The 23,989-nt window shown below is 41.2% G+C and overlaps 1 protein-coding gene across 3 annotated transcripts in view; it reads right to left on the bottom strand.

The window, feature by feature from the left end:
• ASTN2 (astrotactin 2) overlaps positions 1 to 23,989 on the bottom strand; it is a 1,130,819-nt gene that overhangs the window by 57,039 nt on the left and 1,049,791 nt on the right. The gene's annotated exons all lie outside the window — the stretch shown is intronic.

Below are 23,989 nucleotides of genomic sequence, written 5' to 3'. Positions count from 1 at the left end.
AGCTTTAAACAAGACTGAAGGGGGACCCCTGCTGGCTGCAGGTTTAGTGCCATGCTGGGCATGCCTAGTAGGTGCCAGTCAAAGTTCTAGAAACTTTAACAAAAGTTTTATTTAGTTATGTAAACCGTTTTGATTAAACACTGTTTGTAAAGACGGTATACAAACACTTTTAAATAAAATAAATAAATAAGTGTTCCGTGATTGGGCTCCATCCTGTGATGTCACCCATATGTGAGGACTAACATCCTGCTGTCCTGTGAGAACACCTGTTACAGGTAAGCAACATTTGCTTATTTACCTGCACAAAAAAGGGGCACTCTAGGGGCATTCCTGGGTGGGTCAAGCATATAAGTTGCTATTTTATAAGAGTTTTATGTGAGTGCATTAGGCAATTTATTCATGCAGTTTTACACCTGCTACTTATCTTGCATAACTGATATCAGACTCGTCTTTTGTCTACTGTTGGTTGGGTGGGAAGTCTGGATGAACTGGGGAGAGTTTGAAGATCTAGGAGGGTCATGATGTCCTGGTGAAGGAATGTATGAACTAGTGGAGGTATTGGCAAACTAGTGATTTCAATGACATGCACATACTTTCAAATATACTGACTTTCATGTATAAATCAGGGATTTAAATGTGCAAGCTCTGTTTCTTCCCGTGTAAAGTATATGTGCATATGTTTATAAAATAGATAGGAAAAATATGCGCTTTCTATGTATTGCAGGTATTCGCGTGTGAACAAACATATGCGTGTACATTGGGGGGTTGACATATACGTATTTTATAACCTGCGCGTACCTGATATAACAGGTTATAAAATACTGTAATAGAACTTCGCGTGGTCTTATATGCATGTATATAGGGCTGCGCAAAATTGTTTGAAAGTTATTATCATCATTTTGAAAATAAAAAATTATGCACATAGCTTTCTCTCTGGACCTAACCCCACCCCAGGAACAGCTCTATTACAATGTGGTAAAAGTATATGGGCTGCAGAACTAAGCATGTACTTTTACCCACGTATAGGGTTGCTGAGTTTCATACAGCCAATTTACACAGGTAAAACAGTTTTTATCCAAAGAAATCCTTTTGAAAATTGCCCTCCCCAGGTTGTTTACAAATAAAAGCCCATATTTATACAATATTGGGAAACTCCAAGAATGCTTTCAAACAGGAGCTGAGAAATGAGGACTAACCCCGCCTGTTCCATATAATCTCAAATCGTGTTTTCTTCCTACCTCCAAAGCACACAACCACAGTCGGCACCTCCATAGACCTGAAGCTACATTCCACACTAAAGACCCTACTCATTCAGACCTAGAGAAAGGGCTAGAATATGTGTTCTCAAATCTAAATGTGATTACATGCATGTGACAAAATTCTGTCATGTACCTGGCTTGTGAATGGCATTTCAGGAATTCCTTTGGATTACAAACTTTCACACATGAACTGCAAATGTGCTGGTATCTGAAGAGGTCGGAGCAAAAAAACAAATGGATCCAGCAATAACCAGTTAACCAGCCTCAATTCCCTATGGGGTTTTCCCACAGCAAGTCATAGGTATGGCACTTATCAAACAGGATTCATGCAAATCCCAAATAATCCTTTCAGTTCTAATGGGAAGCGTTTTATATTTATTCTTTTGGAGCCTGGCACAGCAATTTAAGCATCTCAGTTTTGACAAAGTCCAGCAGGCCTCCAGCTCACCTCAGTGCTAAGATGCATTCTGCAAGGGGCACTAACTGACCAAAGACAGACAGAGCTGCCAAACTGCCTCCAGATTTTGCAATAAAATATCTGCTCTCCCACCCCAGCCCAGTCTTCAAAAAGAAAGGAAAAACCATCTGAAATTTTAAGGAAGACAAATGATTTCATGAGTCTCTCTTTAGGTGAGGATAAAATCTGTAGATAATGAAAGCACACTAGGTGATGGATACATATAGTATAAATGCACACAGACATGTTTGCATACCAGATTGTACACATATGATTTACAAACGCATTCCTTTACATCCCAGTTACAGACATTCAAGACAGATCAACGTTTATGTAAACAGTAATACAATTACATGTGATATAGACAAATAGACATTATTCACATTCACCTGATGCCAGAGTGACATCCTATGATATGCCACACAGTAAAGCCATTATAGTGAATTTCCAGTTTTAATATAGTGTGGATCATTACAATATAATTAGAAATACCCAGGAGCAGGGGGAATAAGCGAAGGAGAAGGGGAGAGGGATTCGCTCTCCTTGTGTGCCACCCGGTAACGCCGAGAGAAAGAACTGAGAGAAGGGAGGAGTTGGTTTGTTCTCCCTGTACCTTTCATTCTGGCAAACCCGAGTTAGTGACTCTGTGCAGACAAGCCAGGGACGCAGCTGAGTGACGTCAGCTGAGGACGTCCCCACCGACTACAAGAACAGCGGAAGAGCGGTGTCTATCAGGGAGTGAGCGAAGGAGAATGGAGGAGGAATTCACCCTCCTTGTGTGCCACCCGGCAACGCCGAGAGAAAGAACTGAGAGAAGGGAGGAGTTGGTTTGTTCTCCCTGTACCTTTCATTCCGGCAAACCCGAGTTAGTGACTCTGTGCAGACAAGCCAGGGACGCAGCTGAGTGACGTCAGCTGAGGACGTCCCCACCGACTACAAGAACAGCGGAAGGGCGGTGTCTATCAGGGAGTGAGTAAAGGAGAAGGGAGGAGGGATTCGCCCTCCTTGTGTGCCACCCGGTAACGCCGAGAGAAAGAACCGAGAGAAGAAAGGAGTTGGTTTGTTCTCCCTGTACCTTTCATTCCGGCAAACCCGAGTAAGTGACTCTGTGCAGACAAGCCAGGGACGCAGCTGAGTGACGTCAGCTGAGGACATCCCCACCGACTACAAGAACAGCAGAAGGGCGGTGCCTTGCTGCCACCGGCGTGTCGCCTAAGCCGCACACGCCGAAGGGGCGCGCGGCTTGGACCGGCTTAGACCGGTGAAGGCTGGAGGCCGGTTGAAGTCTTTAAACCATATTTCATGGGCAAGAAACAGAAGGCGAAAATAATAACTACCTCCTCCCCTATGCAGCAACAGCGCACTGGCCCTATGGACCAACACATTCTAAGGGTGTTGGAAACGCCTAAAGAGGACAGCTTGGGAGGTATGTCTTTAATCTCCCTTAGTCCTGGCGACGGACATACTCCCCCACCACAGCCAACGGTGTTAACATCTCCGGGAACAACAAGTGAACTGGAAGGAGCAGTTCAGGGAGGTACAGATGTAAAATTATAAACTGTGCCCACTTGGACTGAGAATGTTACTTCTTTAGGTATAAGTGAAGTGCAATTAAAATCCCCAGCTCACTTAGAAAGTAATATTAGTCCGGTGGTTGTACCAGACAATGTTACTATGGCTGATCTTGGTAGAATGATACTAAAGCTTGATAACAATGTCATTAAAATGAATGAATCACTGTTGACTGCTGTTAATGTTAATAGGAGTTTAATTGATGATCAGGTAAAAAAAAGTGGATAAACATGAGAAGGATATATCAGTTTTGACAAATAAGATCCAGTTAATTCAGAACTCGGAGAATGTATTTATACATAATAGTATTATGATGCATAAGGAAATTGAGCACATAGAAAATTTGTTACGATCTAAGAACATGAGAATCTTAAATTTTCCAATTACTCGGCTTTTATCTCCTTGGGGGATGTTTAAAAAATTCTTGAAAGAGATGTTATTATATCAAGATGAGGAAATTCCAAAAATTTCAAAAATATATTACCTCAAAAAAAAGCCTCCCAGAGGTACTGGAGGGCAGAATGAAAATGGAGAGGTCCCATCTACTTTGGGTGCATCGACTTTTCTTGAGGAGTCGATTGATATTATTAATAATAGGGCCACTCTCTTTATAGCTTTTATAGCTGAACAAGATAAGGAGAATTTGTTCAAGAAGTTCTTCAGATCTAAGGATATGTTATTTTGTGGGTATAAGTTGCAAATATTTCCAGATGTGGCTAGGGCCACACAGGCTAGAAGAAAGTATTTCTTGTCATTAAAAGCTTGAGTACTTGCAATTGGTGCAACATTTTTCTTAAAAATTCTGTGTTTATGTCTTGTTAATTATAGAGGGAAGAGGTTTGGATTTGTGGATCCTTCACACTTAGAAACTTTTTTGTCGGATAAAAGTCAAGCTGAAATATTAAGGGAAGATGTCCAGTAAAAAAAAAAATGTATACCTTCCTTCTCCTTATATATTGTTTCTTATTCTGTTTAACTAAATAGAATTAAGAATTACTTTATTATTTTATTATATAATAATGTTTACTTGAGGCTCCCCCGATTATGGAATATGTAACAGAAATAATGGTATTTAATTTCTACTATTTTCTTTTTCCATGTTGAATTACATATTTTCCTGTTTTCATGATGTAAGTCATTTGTGAAAAATTAATAAAGATTAAATTAAAAAAAAAAAGAAATACCCAGGAGCAGGGTATGAACTTATTCACTCTCAGCATGCTCCAACACAGATTTTTCTTCCCAAGCTGCGCTGGAAGCATACACTACAAATATTTTATGCTTCCAGGGCTGAAACAGCAGAGATTTTTAGAGGGACAGTGAGCCACTGTAATTTAAGACTGTAGGGGGTGAGAGGGTCTGGTAGCAGCCACATATTGAATATTGATTGAGCTGAAGATTGCGGGGGGTGGGGAGTGTCACCTGTGAACATCGGAGCAATTTTAACATTTAGGAGAGGACATGGGATTGTGTAGTTACACGATGTTAGGTTCCATATTAGGAGCTACCACCCAAGAAAGAGATCTAGGCGTCATAGTAGATAATACATTGAAATCGTCGGCTCAGTGTGCTGCAGCAGTCAAAAAAGCAAATAGAATGTTAGGAATTATTAGGAAGGGAATGGTTAATAAAACGGAAAATGTCATAATGTCTCTATATCGCTCCATGGTGAGACCACACCTTGAATACTGTGTACAATTCTGGTCGTCGTATCTCAAAAAAGATATAGTTGCAATGGAGAAGGTACAGAGAAGGGCAACCAAAATGATAAAGGGGATGGAACAGCTCCCCTATGAGGAAAGGCTGAAGAGGTTAGGGCTTTTCAGCTTGGAGAAGAGACGGCTGAGGGGAGATATAATAGAGGTCTTTAAGATCATGAGAGGTCTTGAACGAGTAGATGTGACTCGGTTATTTACACTTTCGAATAATAGAAGGACTAGGGGGCATTCCATGAAGTTAGCAAGTAGCACATTTAAGACTAATCGGAGAAAATTATTTTTCACTCAACGCACAATAAATCTCTGGAATTTGTTGCCAGAGGATGTGGTTAGTGCAGTTAGTGTAGCTGGGTTCAAAAAAGGTTTGGATAAGTTCTTGGAAGAGAAGTCCATTAACTGCTATTAATCAAATTTACTTAGGGAATAGCCACTGCTATTAATTGCATCAGTGCATCAGTAGCATGGGATCTTCTAGGTGTTTGGGTAATTGCCAGGTTCTTGTGGCCTGGTTTGGCCTCTGTTGGAAACAGGATGCTGGGCTTGATGGACCCTTGGTCTGACCCAGCATGGCAATTTCTTACGTTCTTATGTCTCAAACATTTTCATACGGAGAATTGACTGTAGCAAGCCTGTATATGACAGATAACTCTCTGCAACATACACCTGAACATTATACAAATGCACAAACAACACTAGGGGGGGGGGGGGGGGGGGGCAAATTCAAAGTGAAAATTTGACCTAGTACCTTAGCAAAAATACACCCATATTTTTCATTAGAAAACTGTCCAGGAGTACAAAGGACCTACAGATTTTGCACCAGCTTTTTGTGTGGGTGAAATTTCACTGAAAAATAATGCATAGATTTGAAATTGCAATCCATGCACATTGTTTTCATTCCCCAGCCTACACACCTCTCGGAACAACTCATTGCAGTCTAATTAAAAGTACACGCGCCAGGGAAGACCATTAGACAGATTGAGGGAGGATAATATTTAGACATCCAATTTCCCTGGGCAAAAGGCTTGATGAATTGCTCTCTAAAATAGAATTGCACGCCAAGTCACTGCCACATAGATAACCCCATTTCCATGTCCACATACTAATTTGTTTAACCACATTTCATAGCATTTACCAAGTAGATTCAACATATCATTTACTGTAATCTGCTGTTATTTTATCAGCGGGTAAATAGTATACCGTAATGATGCATAATGTTTGTCTTCTATAGGTCACAGACGGAAGCAGATTTTTCTGGCCAGGGATTTTGTGGGAAGAGAAATGGAAACCATATAATCTACAAGTGAACAGTATCACAGATAAACCAGATGTACAGTCTTCCTTATACCTTTTGGCACTAAAGGCCAAATGTGCCAAGCTTTTCCTCATAGACAAAAAATAGGAAAAAACTTAGTATATCTGGAGCAAGTTACCCCTCAAGTTTGCAGAAATGTCTGAATCAAGTCCTCAAAATACACAGCAGCATAATGGGATTCCTTATAAGTCACCCATAAATAAATACATAAATAGGTAGTCTGTGGCGCCTTGTATATTTCGCTGTATTCAATTTTCTCATGCTTCAGAATAAAAATGTTTACAGATCCCCTCATGGTTTATAAAGTGACACTCATAGATTGAAGAGTGTAAGCAGACATGTTAGAGCACATAGCAGTGTAGTAACAACTGCCGTATAAGCACAGGACAGTTTTGTTCACCATTAGATCATTCTGCCAGAATGTATTTGCTATCCGGCTAGATCAAAGGGTTTAAAAATTGTAATGTGCAAAGCAGCTAACAGAGCCACTTTTTTCACAATGTAGTTATATTTTACTCAGAGGTAATAAATCCTGATGGTTTAAGGGTTCTTATGTGGTTGATCAGATGATATAGTGCACTTTTCTGAAGCAGCACTGAATGATGATAATTAAGGATCTGGAATAATTGCAGACTCTCCAAAAGTATGATTCCAAAGTAGGTCTGACTTTTATTTACAGGAAAAAGTATTTACAAGATGCTCCACAAGAACAATTGAGTGAAGACAAGTTCACAAGAGGCCGTGTAGAGCTTTTGGGTTCAAATGTGCAGTTTCAACAAGCAAAGTTCAGATTTTACTATAATCCCATGTCCAGATCACGTTCTCATAAACAATGATTAGGACTTGTTAATGCGTGCTTCTCCCTACCTTTTTGAAGTTTACAGATCTCCAAATCCCTCTTCTTAGGGGATGCCCTCCATGGATCACTCCAGTCCCCAAGTTACATTTATATACATTACATACTTCCACTCTTGAATTCTGTCTCACTGAAGTGGGGAATATTCTACTGCTGGGATTCATACTCATCCTGTGAGCTACAATTTCACCAGGCGTGGTCATTTTCCTCTCTGCTAGACCTGCTTAGCTCCTGCAGCATGCTGCTTCCCTGCACACTTTCTCCTTCACTGATCCCCTTTCAGAACACTCTGAATACACTCCCTCTAGAGCAGTAGTTCTCAACCTTTTTTCTGTCTGGACAAACCTGACAGATGGTTCTCACATGCATGACACACTGAACATGTGATAATCACCAGGCTAAATGTAAACAAACACTCTGCATTCCATAGGAACCCACTCGCCCCCCCCCCCCCCCAACAATGGGTGCAGAGCAGAATTAGGACATTCCCCATTCTATTTACCATACAAAAAAGATATTTCTGGTGACATCTCAATAACAGTAACATAAGCACTCTCTCCTACTATTGAGAAAACACAACAAATAATATTGATACAAATGCGTACATGCTAGTAAAATACTTTACCTCAGTCACACACATAGAATCAAGCTTCACCAAGTACAGAAAGACCACAAATTACAAATATGGAAACAGAAACTGGAATGGAAACCCAAAAAAGCTACGCTGCATTCTGTGCAAAACAAAAATATAGCACCTATCAGACTTCCAGGATCTGAAATAATGTATACAAACTAATGTGCATAGTTACACCTGCATTATGGAACTCAAACAGTAACAACCCTATTTATGAAAAGGCAGCACTGCAAAAATTACACTAGGCCCTAAACACCAATTATTAGGAAAACACCTATTAGGAAAACAGAACAAGCCAAGCTGCTATAGATCCCTACCAAAAAACTACAAGCTCGCACAACACCCTTAGCTGGGTCACACACGCAGAACACAGACAGACCCTCACCAAATACAGAATAAAGTGACCATAAAGCTAATGTTTTTGTTTTTGCATTGTTTTACTGCATACAGAGTTTGGCTTCTTGCTGTTTCCAGTTCAGTTTTTGTCTCCACATTTCTAGTTATATATTCCCCAAGAAATATGAAATAATTCTAAAACTAAAATATAATAAATGTTTCAAAAAAACCCGTTAAATGGAACATCCAATCATTAAAAATTTTCAAAATTATTAAAAATTCTCCAAACACCAATAAAATATTTCTAACAGCAGACACATCACATAATACCTAATAATTAAAATGGCAGTCAATCAAGAAAGATAAACTTAAAAAGCCACCTTTACTTACCCTCTCCAGTAACTCTCATACTCTTTTCCCTTGTAGGCCAATAGCACATACCAGAAGCAGCAAGGACTGCTGAAGCTCTGTCCTCATGCTCTTCTTCCTTAGGGCCCATGACTAGTCTATCTCTCTCACACACACACACACACACACACACACACACCAGTCACCTGCCTGACCAATCTCTCTTTCTCTCTCTCCCACACACCAGTCATCTGCCTGACCAATCCTTCTCACACGCACACACCAGACACGTCCCTGACCAATCTCTCTCTCTCTCTCACACACACACACACACACACACCAGTCATATCCCTGACCAATCTCTCTCTCACACACACAAAAACACACCAGTCACGTCGCTGACCAATCTCTCTCACACACACCAGTGACTTTCCTGAGCAGTCTCTTGCTCTAACACATTTCTCTTACTTACACACACATTCTCTCATACACTTACACACATGCTGGCTCATTCTCGGTCTCACTCACCCCCACCCATAGCACACATAGCAGTTACAGCACAAGGTAGCCGGTATGCTGCTATTAAAAGCAGAGTCCTGACAGGTTGGAAACTGCAGCAGGAGTGACCTCCTCAGCCTCACAGCGCTAAGAAGGCAGCACTCAGCTGTTTGCTTGTGCTGCGATCGAATGCGGCACAGAGCAATTAGCTGAGAATATTCTATGCTTTTCTTCCCACCCCAGCCTTTTTTTTTTTTTTTTTTTTTGCAGTTTGATTATTATTATTAATTTTATATTTTCTTGCTGGTGTCATGCAGGCGAGAGAAAGGAAGTTTGTAGCCGGGGTGGGGAGGACAGTGGCGCCATACTCCTGCAGGCCCTGGCAAAGTGGCTAGCCAGCATCGAATGCAATTTCTGCAGCAGCAGCATGCATGTATGGCCTTTTCTTCTTCCCACGTGCCCGGTAAACATCACTTCCTCTTCCAGGCCACAGGGGCGGGAAGAAGAAAAGGTCACATTCCTGTTGCCGGCTTCCACAAACACTGCCTCCATTCCCCTCAGGGCCTGAATGTGCTGATAGCCCGGGCAGGAATGGCAGCAGTGTTCGTCTCGCTGAGGTGAAAGGGGGGAAACATAGAAACATAGAAATGACGGCAGAAGAAGACCAATCGGTCCATCCAGTCTGCCCAGCAAGCTTCACACTTCTTTCCTTTCATACTTATCTGTTTCTCTTGGCTCTTAGCAACCCTTGGTTCTATTTCCCTTTCACCCCCACCATTAATGCAGAGAGCAGTGATGGAGCTGCATCCAAGTGAAATATCAAGCTTGATTAGTTAGGGGTAGTAACCGCCGCAATAAGCAAGCTACACCCATACTTATTTGTTTACCTAGACTATGTTATTCAGCCCTTATTGGTTGTTTTTCTTCTCCCCTGCCGTTGAAGCAGAGAGCTATGCTGGATATACGTGAAGTATCAGTTTTTCTTCTCCCTTGCCGTTGAAGCAGAGAGCTATGCTGGATATGCATTGAAAGTGAAGTATGCATTGAAAGCCACATTAACTATCAACAATATTGAATAAGCCTAATAATTGGTAATGCCTATAGCCAGTGAACTCTCCGTTAATTTTACATACTCTTACCCACCCATTTTTTTTGTTTGTTTGTTTCTTTTTTTTTTAATTTGGAGATGGCAGCCCTCCATCCTTCCGCTCCGTGAAGGTGGAACAGCAACCACTGGCCACTGGCATCCCGCTCCGTGAATGCCTCTGTAGGGAGGGGGGGGGGGGGGGAAGAGCAGCAGGTGTGCGACACACCTGCCGGTGCTTCGCAACACACTAGTGTGCCGCGACAAACTGGTTGAGAACTACTGCTCTAGAGCATGCTAACATCTTCTCTTTGTTGGACAATACTAGCAGGACCTTAAAACACAAGTTTTCCTCTCTCTGGGACATACCATGTTGCCCAGAGGCTCCACATACATGTATAGAATTTGCAAATGTTGGGCTGACTTGGTAGCTCAGTGGTAGTGCTGTGCATGGCCATTAACAACATCTGGATTCAGTTCCTGAGTCAGGTTTTTTGTCCTAGGATGACTGGTACTGGAGATGCTTTAGAAACTCTGTTCACAACCTCTGGGAGGGGGAGTCCCAGCCATTGCACAACAGTGACACCTAGTTGTCAAATGTAAAGCCCATGATTGCATGGATCTGGAAGCAGTCCTAATGCATGGCATCTAGCTGAGGCCTGTCACTGTAATGACTGGGCTAAAATAAGTTAGGAAGGAATATAAAATAGGGGCAAAAATCAGCAGGTAGTTGTCCCCCAGAAAAGTAATTTCAATATATTTGTGCATAGTTTCCCCCACCTAACCTCAGCCACAGATATAGCAGGGATTAGGCAGGGTAACTCTCCAACTAATTTATGTTTGAAAATCTGCTAAAGTTACACTAGGCAGCTTAGTGAAAATTGCCCCAAAAATGTCTATTAAATGTTATTTAATAAGCGGTATAAGCCCCTTCTGAGCATGCAGGAAAATAGATTTTACTATGCTCCCCAGGTGGTAAAAGGCACTCAGTTAACACATTGTGCCTCAGGGTATGGGGATATGATCTTCCTTGGCCTTGTCAAATGCCATTTATGACATATTGCTTGCTTAATGCAGTATATATTGATTATATATTGATGTCATTTGATTTTCTCTTTCCTCAATCTATTTGTGCTATCAATGCCTCACATGTAAGCCATGGTATATTAGTACAATCTCAGTTTTTCATTTACCACCAGTCCTCTTCTTAATGCTTGCATTATGCTCAAGAGAACTTCCTTCTGGAGCTTAATGTCTGTACTTCAGTACCCCAGTCTGTAAAAATGTTATGGCTTGTGTTGGTTGTCTCTGAATCATATTCTTCTTTCCCTCCACCCACACCCCTCCGTAACATATACAGAAAACATTGAGGTGAATTTGGAAGTTCTTTTAATCAGACTGGTGGCACAAAACAAATGGACTATTTCTGAATATTTCTGCCTCCTTTTCCTGGTCTTTAATTGCATCTCTTGTTATGTCTCCTTGTTTTTTCTCTTTTATTTCTTCTGTAATCCCCCCCCCCCCCCCCCCCCCCCCCCAGTCTGTGCTTCTGTTTTCTCATATTCTACACTCTTTTCCTTATGGCCTTTATTCCATAAATACTTCACTTTTCACATCAGACCTAGGACTGCAAGATGGAAAGCAGCCCCCTGACCTGTAGCTTCCTGAGCCTTAAACTCTTAATCACAAAGCAACATACCAGGGTGTTGAATGCTTTGTCTGAGGCATCTCCGTATACTTACTCTGACTATATGCCTTGGGAAACCATATTCCTTTTTTATGTTTAGCAAGGAATAAACAAGATAGCCATGTGCAACTAGCAAAATCTATAGCTCAGCACTTCACTTTGATGCTGCTTCAGGAGAAGCTGGAAATGGCACATATATTGCTTGAATTATTCAGATATGACCTTGCACATCAGGACATCCCAGGGGCTTATTACACAAGGCACTGACAACCATGCAAGCTTGAATGAAGACAGTGATAAAACATATCGGGGGAAGATGTGAAATCTGTTACATTGCATCACATACTCTTCTGTTGCGGCTATATTGCCTTAACATTCAATCTAAACTAGGTGGAAAAAAAACACAATTTCTTTTATGCCATAAAGATAACATTAAACTCAATTTGCACTTTCTCATGCATATGGCACACATCTCCCCTTTGACCATCTTTTTTCATGCAGGGAAATTGACAAAATTTAAGAAAGGAAAGGAATAAGTATGAAAAGCAGTGACAGATAAACTAACTTCACTTCATCTTCTGGATCACAAACAATTGGCTTTTTTTAAACCCCAATGAAAAGAAAATTGCAATAATCCAACAGTCTCAATATAAAGGCCTGGATTACTGTTATCAAACAGGGGTGCAAGTTAGGGATTAGCCATAACTGCCAGATTATGTAATTGACTATGCATAGATAATTCTGTGTTCAAAATAACCTGTTAAATTTAAATTATCACCTAAGATTTTAATTGACGCAGGTGACCATCCTAACATAAAGCCAGAAGAGTCATATTCATCAACAGGTGTCTCACCCCATAGAATCTCAGATTTTTGAGGACTAAGAAACAATGTATTATATTTCATTCAAATCTTGTTTGTTCCTTGTGCATGATTAATGTCTTTGAGATATTTGAATGCATTTATTATATCCCTCGGCTCCCATTCTCTTGAAGGGTATATATACTCTCATTTCATATGATTTATGGTGCAAAGTCTGCACCATTTTGGTAGTCTTTCTCTGAACTGCCTCTAATCTGTTTAGATCTCTTTGGAAATATGTCTCCATAATGGGGCAAAACTTTAGATGAGGTTTCAACCTCCTTTTTTTCTACTATTTTCTCCCAATGCATTCTAAATTCTTCTGGCTCTTAGTGCACTCTTTTGCTACCTTGAAATCATCAGTACAATCACCTGAAGTGGTCCACTTCAGTACAATCCTGGCATTACTTGCTGAGGTACATACTCTAGAACTAAAGCCCCTACCCATATCTCTATGCTTACCTTGAGATATAATCTGTTCAAAGGGGGAACAGCATTATAACCACAGCCAAACCCCCCCCCCCCCCCCCACTGTTGGCAGAACTGACATCAGTGCTAGCAATATCAATATCACTGGTAACTATTGAAGGGGTCCTCCCTGCTGATGGTGTTTGGAGAAGCTGTAACTCCACAATATCCTAGCAGATGGGACCATATCTGTTGACTCTGCACATGGGCTATTTTCCCCACATTGAGGGCCCTATCCAAGGCAGTGTCTATGCTATGTCAAGGTCAGCGCTGAGGGCCTCAGAGAGGTGGGACAACTGGCCTTGAAGTTCTTGCACCAAAGATCCTGATAACACATGGATCAAGGGTTGTGGTAGCCGAGCAAAGAGGTGACATTCAAAGGGAGGGTAATTTTCAAAGTGCTTTTTTTTCCGTGGAAATGTTTTTTTTTTAAAACTTGCTCAACTAATATGCATGTAAAAGTATGTGCATAAGGCTTCTCTGCTCATATTTACCCACATAAAAGGGAGGTGTTCTAGGGGATGAGGTTAGAGAATGGTTTGCACTAACATGAATACTTTTGAATGTTTGAAAGTATGCATTGAATTCTTCTCAGAAAAACTAGTTGCACAAATTAGCAAGTGCAAATGCGTGAGGCAGTTGTCCCGGTATAATTTTCAAAAATGGAAGTATGTGCATACTTTCATTTTGAAAACTGGTGCATAATCTGCAGGTAAGTGACTTTGCAGCAATGCGAGCAGTTAGAAAAGTATCCCTATAATTTTCAGGATAAAGACTGCAAAGTTCTTACACCTAAAGGAGTCTAAGAAGAAAAAAGAGATGAAGACCGGTTCTTGTATAAGCATGAAAACATTTTTCAAACATTTTGCCACTGATGCATAGTGGGAGAAATATTTTGAAAAAATTCCACCAATTGAAAGGTATATGTGAAGTCAATAGAAAATCCAACATGAAACAAAAATTTCACTTCTATATATTTCACAAAATTAATATATGATTACTCCCGGATGTTAAAAATCGGAGGAAAAAAGACCTCAGCACCTCATGATTGTTCTAGCCAGAACATACAGCATTTGAGAGGTAATTTACAATCATTGGTCTTAAAAAAACCCTCCAACGTCCAAATTCTTTTTATTAATTTTGAAAATAAGAATTTTTATATTTTCTTTTTGTATTTTCTTACAAATTGCACATTTGAACTCAACCTGTGCTCTCCTTGTTGGAAATTGAAAACAGGTATTTCTTCAAATGTAATTCTCATACACATTCCAAACCCAATATAAAATTTGACTTATCTGACTAGTGCATTGGATAATGCTAGTAGTAAGCCGGATGTGCACTGTATCCATTCATTAAAGCAAGCCGACGTCAGCTAATGTTTTGCCGTGTGGCTGTGTCAAGGCAATTGCTTCTGAATCAGGAAATTTAACATCAGAATAATTTACTGCTGCGGTCAAAACCGCTAATGGCGACTTAGTCGCTTTGTTTAATGAATGGATATAGTGCACATCCGGCTTACTACTAACAAACAAACCTAATACCAGATGGTCATATTTTGAGAATACAGCCTCCATCAAAGTTCAAAACATCATCCGAAAAATGAACCCTGCATCACACCCAATTGACGCCCTCACAATAAAAAACACTAAAACTAGTTTCCAACATCATCGCCAGACCAATTGCCAACATAGTAAATCTCTATCTAAATGAGGACATCTTCCCAGACAAATTAAAATGTGCTGTTATTAAACCAACACTCAAAAAACCCCATCTTGATCAATCTGACATCGCCAACTTCAGACCCATTTCCAACCTCCCCTTCATAGCCAAAACACTAGAAAAAATCATCAATCAACAACTCTCAAACCATCTAGAAAACCACCAATTACTTTTCCCAGCACAACATGGATTTAGGAACACCGTCAGCACAGAAACCCTTCTACTATCTCTCTCAGACACAATCCTCAAAGGCCTAGACAACGGCCAAAGATTTATCCTCATACTCCTTGATATATCTGCAGCCTTTGATACCATCAACCATAACATCCCCCTGAACAGATTAAGAGAAATTGGACTATGTGACACCACCATCAGCTGGTTCACATCATAACTATCCAACAGATCATACATAGTTAGAACTAACAACACAGAATCCAGAGAAATACCCCTTCCACATGGTGTCCCACAAGGATCCTCATTATCATCCACCCTCTTCGATATCTACTTCCTACCTCTATGCAAACTCCTTTCAGAACTCAGACTATCATACTACATATATGCTGATGATGTCCAAATTTTCCTCCCAATAAATGACAACATGACTAGTACATTAAAACTCTGGATCATCCACCTCAAAGCAATCCAACAACTACTAACACAAATGGCCCTCACCCTCAACCACAACAAAACCAAGATACTCTACATATGCAACAAAATCTCACCCATACCTGACCACCAACTCAATAACTGCATAACAAACAAAGAAATTATTCTCACTGCAAAAGATCTAGGAATCACATTAGACACTGAACTAAACCTCAAGAAGCACATTAATAATACTATCAAAGAAGGATTCTACAACTCCAAGTCCTAAAGAAGATCAAGCCTCTCCTACACCCTCAGGACTACAGAATAGCATTACAAGCCCTCCTGTTCTCCAAACTAGACTATTGCAATGCGATCCTCCTAGGTCTACCAGCTTCCACCCTTAAACCACTTCAACTCCTACAAAATGCAGCGGCAAGATCACTCACCAGCAGCAAGAGGTCTGACCACATCACCTCAATTCTCAAAGAGCTTCACTGGTTACCGATTCTCTACAGAATACAATATAAAACCTTATCCCTCATCCACAAAGCATTATACAATAACAAAACGGAATGGATGAATGTCATACTTCACTTCCAAAATCCACAAAGGAATCTACGCTCCACAAACACCGGTCTTCTCACAACTCCCTCCCTAAAACTAACCCACCGCAACTCAACCAGAGAACTTGCTTTCTCCATAGCAGGACTCCCCCTATGGAACACACTCCCCATCGACTTAAGACTTGAGCCAACGTCACAAACTTTCAAAAAGAAACTAAAAACATGGCTCTTCCAAAAAGCTTTCACATCATGAGAACAATCACCACTCAACTCACTCACACTCCCCCACCCCCTATCCTATCTTCCCTCCCTTTCACTCACCCACTAACCCCCTACTACACTCATCAACCCATCTCCTCCATGAAATACCCAGTCTCCAATTCCCCCCTATCCATCCAACAGACTCCTACATCTATCCTATGTGGCTAAAATAGCACAGAATGTCTATCCTCAGCATGCCTAAATGAACATAAAACATAGAAACATGGAAATGATTGCAGAAGAAGACCCAACTGCCCATCCAGTCTGCCCAGCAAGCTTTCACTCTTTTTTTTCCCTCATACTTATCTGATACTCTTGGCCCTTATTAGTAACTTTTTGGTTCTAGTTACCTTCCACCCCCGCCATTGATGTAGAGATCAGTGCTGGAGCTGCATCTAAGTGAAGTATCTAGCTTAATTGGTTAGGGGTAGTAACTGCTGCAATAAGCAAGCTACTCCCACGCTTATTTGTTTACCCAGCCTGTGCCATTCAGTCCTTGTTGGTTGTTGTCTGAATACAATTCCTCTTTTCTTTATTCCCCCCTGCCGTTGAAGCAGTGAGTTGCACTGGATATGTATTCCAAGTGAAGTATCAAGCTTAATTGATTCTGGGTAGTAGCCACCATAACAAGCAAGCTACACCCATAATTATTTGTTTACCCAGACTATGTAATTCAGTCCTTGTTGGTTATTTCCTGAATATAAATCCTCTTTTCCTCTTCCCCCCCTGCCGTTGAAGCAGAGAGCTCTGCTGGATATGCATTGAAAGTGAAGATTCAGTCTTTTCCCCTGCCATTGAAGCAGAGAGCTATGCTGGATAGGCACTGAAAGTGAAGTATCAGACTTATTTGGTTTGGGGTAGTAACTGCCGCAACAAGCAAGCTACTCCCCGATTTTTTGTGAATGCAAATCCTTTTTACCACATTTCCTCTTGCCATTGAAGCATACAGCAATGCTGGAGTCGCATTGACAGTGAGTATGTTTATTGAATAAGGGTATTAATCTCCAGGTAGTAGCTGTCATTCCCACGAGCTATCCCCATGCCTCTTCTCTTCATTCACATCCTCTAGACCTTATGGATCCACAGTATTTATCCCACGCCCTTTTAAAGTCCTTGCTTGCTTATTGCAGCAAAAGAAATCCCCCTCTCAAGTTTTTCTTTACCTGATTTATTTGCTTCTTAAACTTGTCTTTATTTGCCTTATCTATCTACTAAATCTCTCTCCCCCTGTTTTGCCCTCCAACTTAATCTGTTGCATTGTAACCTTTTTTTTTTAACTTGTTCTATGTAAACCGATGTGATAACATATGTTGAATGTTGGTATATAAAAACAAATAAATAAATAGCTTTTAAATATGGACCGCAATATGATCAGTACCTGGACTTTACTTCACTCTGACTATATATTTTATTTAAATTCCTACTAAGTGTGAGAGGAAGGAAATAACTGCAAGTGCCAATATACTGTATTTATTTATGTGCCTTTGGGCTTTAATGGCAGTGGGAACCAATGTGTGTTGGAATGTCAATACAAGCTCCATAAAAATTAGGCTTCCCACAGAAGCCACAAGAATGCACTTTAATTTTATTGCCTGTGAACAATGCTGTGAGTTAAGATAATTTAAAGAAGTTAATTAGTATGAAAAAAAATCCTTTGTACAACAATACAAACAAACAATAGGAAGGCAAGAATTTTGGGTTGCTTTTGTTTGGCTTGAATTCCAGGCTGATTGCTCATGTTGTGCCCATGTTTATGGTTCCAATATCAAAGGAAGCCAAATGACTTGCCACTGGATACAGAATACAAAGGATTCCTGCCAGCTGTGCATTCCCTCTGTTTGGGATTTGAGAAAAAAAATGTGTGATAGCACTCTTCTACTATGTTCTTACTGATTGTTTTTTAAGCGGTTTAATATAAATGTAACTAGAAATGTCTACTAAAACCTGAAACTTGTTACTGTTGTGTGTTATGGGAAAGAAATAAAGATGAAATGGGGAAAGCCTTCCTCTAGACTCACTATGTAGAAGCAGTGAGGCATCAGAGTAGGTCTGGACCTAATCAGCCTGAGGTCTTTTCCAACCTAACCAATTATGCAACTATGTAAGTGATGGGAAAGGCTAGGGGGAGAGAATGAGAAGGGAATGAGACAGTAAGGGAATTTATGTAGATGACATGAGATAGGAAAAGACAAGAAAGTGAAAAGAACTGGAAAAGAAAGAAAGGATGAGGAAATTAAAAAGAAATGGGTCAGAGACGAATAAAGAAGGGGGTAGAAAGAAAAAAGAAGAGATCATAAAAATAAAAATACTATAGAATGCAGAAAACGATTTAAGTGGAAGAGAGAAAATACAAATAAATGGAGAGAGCGAGACGAATGGGAAAATGACATGCAAAAATAAAGGAAAAGAAAGGTGGAAGGATGTGGTAGAGGGAGATGATATGACAGCAAAGTGGCAAAGGATAAAGCAGGGCACAGAGAATACAGAACAAAAAGTAAAGTCAAAGCAAGAAAAAGGCAGAGATAAAAGAAGTAAAGACATAGAAGCAGGACATGGAAAAGGGATCAAAGAAATGGCAGAGAGGAATGTGTAAATGAAAGATACAAGAAACAAGTAAAAGATGTAGAAGATAGAGATAACATTCAGAAAATTAGAAAAGAAAAAGAGACTGAAACAATGAGAAGTTGGTAGGGATAAAACAAAATGTTGATGTAAATGTATTACATGAGTCCCTGGATATATGGAAGAGTTACATTTCAGTAATTTTTTACAGATGTTGAAACCTATCTTCCAAATGATTCCTCTTTAAATCTGGAGATGCATAACTAATATACAAAAAAGCAAATATAAGAAATAACCAAAAACAAGAACCTGTTTTGCAGATATAAGATCAGTTCTCATCCCGAGGATCCTATGTTCCTTTGTCTCATCCTTTGGATCATCTGCTTTATTCTTCTGTGTCATCATCTACTTCTTATTTATTCATTTGATTTATATGCTGCCCATTCATAGCTCAAGGCAGCTTACAGAGTTTACAAACATAATGTCAATTTAAACAGAAAAATACATTAGTAATAAATGATATCTAACTCTTCCTATGTGCCATAAACTTCATCCTCTTGATCATCTGCTTTGTCTTCTGCTTCCAAACAAAGATATTTTGAGTGCCTTTTCATCTTCTTATGTAGCTCCTATAGCAGTTGGGCATGTCATTTATTCTTTTGGAAACTTTAAGGCTATGTTCATGATCAGGATCGTTATGTGTGACGATCTGCAAACCAGCTTCAAAGTGTATAAAGACTTCAGATTGTTGTTTTATATTCAATTAACATAAAGTAGGTGGATCTACATTCTCCTCACCTTCCTCTGCTGCTCACTCTTGTTCCAGCTGCATCAGACCCTTATAGGCCAGGCCTTCTCCATGTGAATGTAGGACATCAAACACATTTGATTGTACAGCTTTTGAAATCTTAAATAGTTTTGCTAGGGTCCCTATGTTTAGTTGGATATGTGGAATGGTTTCATTTCTCATGCTTCAGACAAAGTTAATGTTTTGATTTCCTCTCAGGATTCAGTAATGTTGTCAATGGTATGTATGTTGTAGTTTCGCCAGAATACCTGAATTGTTGGCTTATCCACCCCATCATTTTCTTTTATGAGTTGGTGAAACGTTTACAGTAAGCTTTGAATGTGGCAATTGCTCCTTGATTCATGACTTGTTTCAACACTATTGTGTTTTTGTGGAGCTACTTGACCCACCCTAAAGACCCTAGATTGATTGAGTAGATAAAGAATTCCCTATGAGCAGCAACATCTTGTTGATAAGATTATTCCTGGTACAATAGTGTTCCATTGCAGGACAAAAAAAGTTGTGAGCCAATCTAGAAGAATGCTTATGGCCAACCAAGCTGTTAGAATCCTGCGCCTTTCCAGGCTCTAAGGTGGCAGATGTTCACTGTGCGGCAAGGAGTCACCATTGGACACTCTGACCCGTGTGATACTAGGACTTGGCGAAGTGACATTTAGGATGTGTGTGCACATTGATGCACATGTTGGCGGGAGAGTCAGGTATCCACCCCGATGAAGATGTCACATGCTTAAGGCTACTTAGTCTGCTTGGACTTGGACTCATTGCCTCAGCAAGAAGGTCTCATGGTTACTGCTCCTCCTGGTTCCAGTCTTCTGTCTTGCTCAATCCCTCCAGCCTGGTTCCTGCCTTGAGCATCAGCCTAATTCCTGCCTTCAGTGTCAGCCTGGTTCCTGTCTTCAGCTTCTGCCTGGTTCTGTCTTCTCAGTCTTAGGCTTTGCTTCAGCCTTCGCCTGTGGCTCTGCTTTAGTCTTCAGTTCCGCTTTAGTCTCAACCTTGTTTCAAGCCATCAGCCTTGTCTTAAGCCGTCAGTCATCCTTGCCTGGCTTCAGCCGCAGGACCCTACCTATAATGCTGCATCTCAGCAAGATGGGCTCACGCATATGTAGTTCCTTATAGTTTGCTGAGGCCATGAGCTTGGTGAATGTGTCCCCGCGACAGACCATCACTGCCTTGATCACCCAGATGCAGGAGCAAAAGCCAGAATTGATTGATCTCCTGCATCAGTTCATGAAACAGGCCCAGCAGCAACTTGATCAAGTAAGATACTCTTAATGGACTCCGTGACAATGTTTAGATATAATACAAATTCAACATCCAGCTTCTGTCTCAGTTCCAGTTCTGGTGAACCCTGCACCATCACTTATCCAAACTGGTGAGTCCTTAATTCAACTACCGCCAACTCCAAGGTATGGGGGTGATCCTAAATCATGCAGAGGATTCCTTTACATGTGCAAAATGCAATTTGAATTACAGCTGGCTCATTTTTTCTCCAACCATGTCAATAACACTTATATACTCTCCTTGTTGAATAGTCCAGCTCTCGCCTGGGCCTCTCCTTTGTGAGATCAAGATGATTTGCTTCTCAGGAATTTGGACAATTTCATTCAGCAATTCCATTTGATCTTTGATCAACCTGGGTGTGTCACATCTGCTGCCACAAAGCTCCTTTGTATTTGTCAAGGTAAACATTCTGTTGGAGAATATGCGGTAGAATTCCAAACCTTAGCTTCCAAATTTGGTTTGGGCAAAGATAACCAAACTGCTATTTTTTGGCAGGGATTTTTTGGCAGAGAATAAAAGATGAACTTATAGCCCGGGACCTTTCTCTGTCTGTCAAAGCACTCATTGCCTTGACTATTTGTATTGACCTGAGATTCCAGGAACAGGCTCGTGAAAAGAAGAACTCTCAGCAGAACTCGCTCATGGTTCTCAGATCTCCGAATCTTTTGCAACCCATCCTGGAACCACCACAGGTGGCTGCCTTTGAAAAACCCATGCAATTGGGTAACACCCAACTTTTGCTTGATGAGAAACAAAGGTGAAAATCGCAAAATCTTTGTCTCTACTGAACCGCATAAGATCATTTTGTCCATTAGTGCTTCCTGAGACCGGAAAACTCTATTTAAGAGAATTCTTGTTGGTATGGCAGCCTTGTACTATCCTGCTTCCTCTCCTCTACTAATGGCTCCGATGTGTCTTACCTATGGAAAACACTCAATTCAGATCAAAGCTTTAGTAGATTCCAGAGTCAGGGGCAACTTTATTCAAAAATCACTGCTACATCAATGTGGTTGCCCTACTACCAGCTTAACCACACCCTGTGTCATTTTATCCATTTACAGAGAACCCCTACCTGATCGTGTGACTATGGCTTCCTCGTCCATCACGATGCAGATTGGGTCTCACCAAGAGAACATTCAGGTCTATGTACTGTCTAAAGCATCCAGCCCGCTTGTACTTGGACTACCTTGGATGAGTCTTCATTAACCATCTATTGACTGGAATTCCTTACAGATTGACCAATGGGGCTCATCTTGCCATAGAACATTGTATGGTTTCATTTTTGTCTCCGGCCTCTTCACTTCAAACCAGATCATCTGAAGTGCCAGTTTTGCCAATTCAATGTACATCCTGTTCCTAAGTGAATTCTGAACTGTGTTGTCCTCCTGCCAAAGAACCTTTGTCCATTGATGAGTACCAGTCTCAGTCCTTGTCCAAGCTTTCAACCTTTTCTTCAGTTAAGTCTTTTGCTTTGAATGGTTTTTCAGACAAGTCTCGAAACCAAAGAATCTCTGGATTTTGGGTCTGGACCAAGAGCCTCCAGTTGGTAAAATAGTACCTTTGTCTCCTTAGAAGCCAAAGAGAAGAGGATTAAGGAGGGGGCTAGAGGAGGGGGTACTGTTAGAATCCTGTCATCTTCCCAGACTCCTCAGCAGCAGACATTCACTGTGTGGCAGGGAGCTGCCATTGGATGCTCTGACTCATGTGATACTGAGACTTGGCGAAGAGATGCTTAGGGCGGGCATGCACATCAGTGTGCAAGATTCAGCACATATTGGTGGGAGAATCAGGTACCCACCCTGATGATGATGTCACATGCTCAAGACTACTTAGCCTGCCTGGATTTGGATTTGTTGCCTCAGAAAGAAGGTCTCCTGGTTCCTGTTCTTCCTGGTTCTAGTTTTCTGTCTTGCTCAAGTCCTCCAGCCTGGTTCTGTCTTCTCTGCCTTCAGCTTTGCTCTAGTCTTTTCCTGTGGCTCCACTGCAGTCTTCAGCTCCTCTTCAGCCTCAGCTTTGTTTCAAGCCATCAGCCTTGTCTTAGTCTGTCGGTCTTGTCCCTTGCCTGGCTTCAGCTGCAGCCTGGTCTTTGAATAGAGTTTTGAACTCAGTTATAGCCTGGCTCATGCCAATACTTGCTCACCTGCCACTGGCATGGGTCTCAGGACTCTACCTACAAGGCTGTGTCATGGCAAGAAGGGCTCACATATACACAGTTCCTTACACAAGCCTTTTTGTTTGATCTCCAAATCACAGGAAACTGTGGCTTTGTCTAACCTTTCATGGTCCTTTAATTTTCAGAACAGTATATCAGTAGGGGCTTCAGTTTAAAATCATTAACAATATTGCTTCCCAGGAGATCTGTCAAAAGACCTCTGGCAGGTTTAAAACCTGGTGCAAACTTTTCTTCCTTGGCAATATTTATTTATTTAATTAAAATGTTTATATACTTCACTCTATTATATAACCAAAGTGTTTCACAAAAGTTACAAACAATAAAAGCTCTGTCATGCATTCACTTTTAGAAAAGGCTTGACTTGTACTGGAAACTTATTTTGATTTGAATCCATCTTTACTGATTTTCATTAGCATCTGAGGGTATTCATGTGCAGCATCTATATTGACACTGGCTTGTTCACCACTTATCTTGATGTTATTATGCACTGCAATGTTGCGGTTCTGGCCGCGAGCACCGCAGCCAGGCCCTTCCCTCCAGGCTCCCGGACCTGCTCCCGCTTCCAGAGGCCTGGGTTGCGGCCTGTTTGGTGCTGTCCCCGCTGGGGCTGTGAGGTCTCCCTTGAATGCCCGGCTCCTAGGCACGCGCACGCACCACTTGGGCGCTTTTCTAGGCCGTTTCCCGCCAGTGGTGACTCCGCCCAACTCCTGACGTCAGACGCCACAGCCAGCTTCCAGTCTTTGCCTTGCAATGGGTTAGCCACCCGGTTTCCTGTTGTGCTGTGCCCCAGAGTGACTCGCTTTGCTTCGTCGCTCCGTTCCTGCTGCAGTACCTGCTTGGTTCCTGCCTGCCTGCTAGGGTCCCGCCTGCCTGCTACAGTACCTGGTTGGTTCCTGCTTGCCTGCCACAGTACCTGCTTGGTTCCAGTACCCGAATCCTGCTACA

This window comes from Rhinatrema bivittatum, chromosome 8 (assembly GCF_901001135.1).
Source record: "Rhinatrema bivittatum chromosome 8, aRhiBiv1.1, whole genome shotgun sequence".
NCBI classification, from domain to species: domain Eukaryota; kingdom Metazoa; phylum Chordata; class Amphibia; order Gymnophiona; family Rhinatrematidae; genus Rhinatrema; species Rhinatrema bivittatum.
Note: the sequence above shows the minus strand (reverse complement) of the source record. Positions and strands in the feature narration are given on the sequence as shown.